Source organism: Zonotrichia leucophrys, chromosome 5 (assembly GCF_028769735.1).
Source record: "Zonotrichia leucophrys gambelii isolate GWCS_2022_RI chromosome 5, RI_Zleu_2.0, whole genome shotgun sequence".
Classification (NCBI taxonomy): domain Eukaryota; kingdom Metazoa; phylum Chordata; class Aves; order Passeriformes; family Passerellidae; genus Zonotrichia; species Zonotrichia leucophrys.
In genome coordinates, this window is record NC_088175.1 from 49,479,782 (window position 1) to 49,485,838 (window position 6,057).

The window sequence follows — 6,057 nt, forward strand, 5'->3', positions numbered from 1 at the left end:
CCCGCGGCAGACACAATGGTGGGGCGGCCCTGAGGGGAGCCCGGGGGTCCCTGCGGGGCTGCCGGGCCGCCCCCCGCCCGCTCCCGGCACGAACGCCGCCAGAGCGCCTTTTTGTGCCCTGCGGCGGGTCCCCACACCGGGGGAGCCCGTCACGGCTGTAACTGAGCCCTAATAGCCGCAGCTCAGTGGCCGGGAGCAGTTGCTTCATCTGTCTGTCAGGCTGGGATTTGCATCTCCAGATATATCCCTGTATGTCCCTACGTTCCCCACGTAACGTGTGTGATTTTAGTCCTACACGTTTCACTCACTAAAAGCTGCCACCACTCAGTAAACCTTTACTTCTTGCCACCACTCAGTATACCTTTACTTCTATGCTAGCAATTTATTCTTTCAATATTAATTATTTCAGTGTTAATAAATAAAAGACAACATGGGGGTTTCTGTGAGGCAAAGGGAATTTTTGGGTGAATGTTCCAGCTGCTTGGTAAGGCACAGCTGGAAATGAAATGCCACTACCCTGAGAAGGCTGGGAGCTAAATGGGAAAGGATTTGGTATTTATTGACTTGTCTTGGAATTAATGGGACTTTGGGAACAGAAATCCCTGAAAACCCAGTTAACAGTATTTGCACATGGACGTAGGAAATTTTGGTTAAAATAAACAATTTGAGACTGTATTTGTACCGTTGTTTTTTTAATTGTTGTGTTTTTTTTCTTTGCTCTCTTTATTCGTGGATCCACACAGTTAGTGACATTGGAAAAAAGTAAAAAAACCCAGTTCCTTGAACAACTGGGCCAACCTGATGGTTCCCATCACCATAATGGAGATGTCTCACAGCCCTTTCTCACCAAGTCCTTGCCCTTGTTTCCATCCTGGTTCAAGCTGATAATCCACAAGAACTGGTCACTCAATGGGCAAATTCTCCCCCTCCATTCCATCTGTAAATACAGCTTGTGCTTCTGCTTTCCATGTATCTCTGCATTTTCTGGAGCAGCTCAATGCTTTGTCATTTTGTGTTAGATATTTGCTTTACAAATCACTTCGTTTTGCATAACAGGTTATGGGACATGTAATAAATCACCCAGCCTAATTATTTCAGTTGAATAAATGATGTATAAAACGAAATCTTCAATTGTTGAAAGTCCTTTTCACTGTTCAACAAAAAGATTTTGGTAATACCATTGTATTTTCTTAATTCCATTGTATTTACAAGATTTAGTTTCTATGGATGTACTTCTCCAAGCCCCATACATGGGGGCTGAAATCACCTTTTTTCCCCAAGCAAAACGCAGTTTTTCTGTCAACATGTGAAGCACTTGAGGCTTTTTGACCACAAAATACAATGGTTTAAAATAAAATGGAATTGTCTCATCCATTCCTATTCATTTCTCCGTTTTCCTCACATTGCCATTGCAATTCTCCATAAGTTCTGGGCACAGCCTAGGCAGATTTTTCAGCCAAGCTCTGACAGAGTTTGTACTCAAAACCTTTTGAGGTGTTTATTCTTCATGGGGAAGTGAAACCCGAGGTAGCAAATGTTGATGGTCTCAGAAATAAAGGAAGTTAAAAAGGAATAAAAATAAATAAACAAAGGAAGTTAAAAGCTGCTTTTGAGAGCAGTCACTGCATGAGATCACACAGCCAATCTCAGCTCCTGGAATATTTCTTACTGCTCATCATTTCAGGCAGCTCTTGCTGGGGATTATTGATCCCCATTCTTTTCCCACCATTCCTGCAGAAACAGCAACCACAAATTCCTCCTCCTTCTGTGCCAACAGTATTGATCACCTGGCAGAGGAAAACCCTGCAGAATCCCCAGGAAGAGCTGAGACCTTTGCTTGGAGGAAGTGGTGCTGAGCTGTGGGTAAACTCCATCCTGGCAGCTTCCAGTGTGACAGGCTTGTAATCAGCATGTGGGCCTGAGCATTTCCATTCCTCAGAGATAAGTATCCCTGCATTTCGTGTTTGGGAGCTTTGTAAAATGAAGGTCAGCTCTGGAGCTGCTGGGTTTGGAGTCACATTTGTTCAGTCCCCAGGGAAAGGCCTGAGAGCAGAGAAAGTCCCCCCAGCAGAAGCACTGCCACAAATGTGAGCCTTTAGAACACAGAGCTGCTCAAGATGAGGGAAGTCACATTCCTGACCCTTCCCATCTCAGATTTCTTCACTTTTCGCTCTCTTTGCTCCCCTTTGCTCGGGGACTTTTGACCAAGCCAAGCAGCCAAGCCTTGCCACTCCCTCTAGGGAAAATCCTACAGGGAAGTACTACTACTCCTCTAACCCCGTGTGCTATCTCCAAGTGGAAAAGAAAAAGGAAAAATTACACCTCCCCTCCTGCCCCCCTCCAATGCCTTAAAAACCATTTCCAAGCAAAAGTGATGTCCTGGACTGTGGGCAATAGATAGATTGGTAAAGAATTCCCAAAACCTGACAGAAAGCTCAGACAGTCTTGTGCATCTGTATACAAAGACTAAGATAAAGTGTGCTAACTTAAGAAAGCCATAGAATAGAAATTACATTGTTGAGAGAGAAATTAAACTAAAACCAAGTTTCAACAAGTTTCAAAATACAGCCTTACAAAAAGACTAGATATTTTAGAGCATTAGAACTTTGAAAGACGCATTATAGCAAGACCACGTGGAGAAAAGAAATATAGGTGATTAGTGTTAGAAGTAATAATGACATTGTGTAACAAAACTAATGAGCTGAAAAACATTTATAAAATATTGTAACCAAGAAATAAGTTAGCTTTTGATAGAATAGTGTTGAGTTTTACATCTCTTTTGTCTCACTATTCATCAAGACTGATAATAGAATAAAATCTTTTAAAGTGCCTCTCAGTTGTCCTGTCTCTGTAAAAACTAAGAAAACCAACACCAGGTTGTGAGCTCCAGGGATGAGCTGTGTCTCCCTGCAGCTCTGCCAGGCTCTGACCCATCCTGCAGGTAATCAAAGCACACAAACAGAGATGTGCTCCTGTCTTCTCAAACCTGCCATTCCACCCCTGAGTCCTTCCATCTTCTGGTTCCCCACTTGTTCAAAGCTCCCCAGCTTTCCCACCCTGCTGATCTGTTCCCAACTTCCCCAGACCAGGAACTCTGGCCCACTCAGGGCTCTCTCCTTAATCACCACATCTACTGCCTGGTCATACTCAGAATTATCCTGAACTATATAATGAAATGAACATAATTAAGACATTCCATTTTTTCTGTGCTGGGTTGTTTGGGTTTTTTAGGGTTTGGTGGTTTTTTTTTTGTTTTGTTTTTTTAATAGGCTCCATAAGACTAAAATGAAATTTCCTTCCTGCACGTTATCACAGGCCTATTCATCAAGCAGTTCCCTGCCTGAGCTCATGGAATGTTATGGGATTTCAGCATTGCCAGTGTTCTCTCGGGTTCTAGAGATAACCACAGCCTAAGCTGAAAAGCAGATCCCATTCTGTAGGGGGATAGAATATAAGAAAATAAAGGTAGTATAGAAAGTAATCTTACCCCCTAAAAGCGTTGCAGCTGGGTTAGTTATTAAAGATTAGGAGCAGGCCTGATTTTAACAGGCCACAGCTGTAGCCAATAGTAAGAAGAGTGCTATAAAAGAGTGGATTTGTTGGTTGAGGGCTTCTGGAGTCAGTTGGCTGCTGTGAGAAGAAGGAAGAGTCAGTGCTTGGAGGAGCTGCCTATGAGAAACACCAAGGAGGTACAAAACTCTAGCAATGTGGAACCTTTGCAATATAATGGCAATAGAGCTCTTACAGTATAATGATAACAAATGGTGACCCTGATGTGATTTGGGAAAAAGGACTCAAATACTAAGCTATATGACTCCATAGTGATTTGGAAAAAGGACTTAAGTATTGACCAATGTGATCCTGTGGTGATTTAGGAAAGAAGATTTAAACATTAAAAAATGTAATCCCTTGGTGATCTGGGTAGAGAACTGTGTGAGGAAAAGCAACAAAACTGAAAGAGGGAGGAGAGAATTTACTAAAGCAACTGTAAGAACTGGAAAAGGTGTAGTTCTGTTTAGTACAATGTGTTTATTGATTGGCAAAATATATCAATTACAGCTATTAATGTTTGATAAACATGAGTATAAAAGATTTTGAAGATAAACACTTTGTAAACTGAGAAAAGCTGCAAAACTGAACCAACACTTAGAAATGTATATATTTGTACTGTAATATGTTGTCTGAACATTTGTATAACTCTTAGTTCTGAATGAAATATATGAATGTGTCATAATGTTAATTTATTTGAACATGTACTTCAAGAAATGCTGCAACTCTATAATTAAAAGAAAAAGGGAGGTAGAATATAAGAAAATAAAGGTAGTATAGAAAGTATTCTTACCTCCTAAAGAGTTGCAGCTGGGCTAATTATTAAAGATTAGGAGCAGACCTGATTTTAAGAGGCCTCAGCTGTAGCTGATAATAAGAAGAGTGTTATAAAAGAGTGGGTTGGTTGGTTCAGGGGAAACTGAGTCAGTTTGCTGCTGTGAGAAGGAAGAGTCAGTGCTTGGAGGAGATGCCTATGAGAAACATTAAGGAGGTAGGGAACTCTAGCAATGTGGAACCTTTGCAATATAATGACAATAAAATTCTTGCAATATAATGACAACACCATTTCACCTCTGGAGCACAGAAAATGGAAAGGACCAGCCTCAGTTTCCAGTTCCTGGATTTGTTATACAGGAATTGCTGTTGTTAAATTTTGAGGGGGCCCAGTCTGTGCATTTCAAAAGCTGTGGCTCCTCCTGCTTATCAGGCTGTTTTAGAAAGGTATGGCTTTGTTTTTATTTAGGTTTCCTTTTTCCACAGAAATTTGCTCAAAGGAGAGAAATTACCATTCTATCTCGGCCCACAGGCTGGCTAGCTTTCATAATAAAATGAGACCCAGACAAAATAAACTACTCTGAATAAGGATTGAAAGCTCAGTGTATGTTTTTTGTTTTGTCTGAATAAGATTGAAGTACAAGGTTTTTATCAGAAATGTTAAACATTGATGTTTTAGGAGAAAAATCAGTAAAAAATTCAGAAGGTATTTGCGTTCAAAGGAGATTAAATGAAATCTAATAGTATAATTAGTCAAAACTAACATAATTCCAATCCAATGCAGGGAAAAATTGATTAAATGCTACTAAATGATAGATTTCCCTACATAGCCATGAATGGAAAATCCTTACAAAAGGTATTTCTTTTTCAGTTCTTCCCTTCCACAAAGCAATTGTTTACTGAAGTCTCCAGCTGCAGAACCAGGCTGGGACACTCCTTTGCTCCACAGACTTCATGCAAAGCAGATCAAGCCTTGGTTTATGGACAAAGGCCTGGCACAGGAAGGGCGGAGGTTGGTCACACATGCCAAAGGAGCTCTGAAAAGCAGCCCAAAACTGCCCAGGGCTTTATATTTGCCTGGCTTAGCTAATTTGGATGGGCCCAGCTTACCACACTCTCCAGGATGTTTATGCCTGTCCTCCCTCTCATTTACTCTTTCAGTCATCTTTTTGTATTTGTAAATTAGATCAAGTAATTAATTCTGTCTTTATTTCCTTACTGCTCAGGAAAATATTGTGACAAATGCTGCAGCCTCAAGTAAAGCATCCTGTTAAATAACCATCTTCTGTTCAATTTGGGTTTGGTGTTTTTTTTCAGCCACATTAGTGTATCACAGCCATTTAAAGGAGTATATCACGAGGCTGTGAGTCAAATTTAGGCTGATCATAGTCTGACTGTCTTAGATCTTTAATTCTGGAGAACATCTACAGAGATTCATTCCAAAATTGTAATCACCTTGGAAAATATTACCTTTTTTTTTTTTTTCCAAAGAGACGTGCTGAATAACTGTGGAGTAAAAAAATGGCTCTTACTGAGAGGATATTCAACCCAGTGCAGAAATGTATCATGAAAGTCAATAATTGAAAGGCAAAGGTGCTGCCAAGGGCCAGGTTTTACTGCAGATGGAATGGGTAACATGGGGCTCATGATGTGCCTAATACCAACCTTTTACCTTTATTTCTATGGATAGAATAATTTTATCTTTATTTCTATGGCTCTTTCTATGAATCGAGG

General features: G+C 40.6%; 1 long non-coding RNA gene across 1 annotated transcript; it reads left to right on the forward strand.

Moving 5' to 3' along the window:
* The first annotated feature begins 3,577 nt into the window (after window positions 1-3,577).
* On the forward strand, window positions 3,578-5,616 carry LOC135448760 (uncharacterized). Its single transcript, XR_010440567.1, has 2 exons — window positions 3,578-3,689; window positions 5,195-5,616. It is a non-coding gene; the product is annotated as an uncharacterized LOC135448760 (long non-coding RNA).
* The last annotated feature ends 441 nt before the right edge of the window (window positions 5,617-6,057 follow it).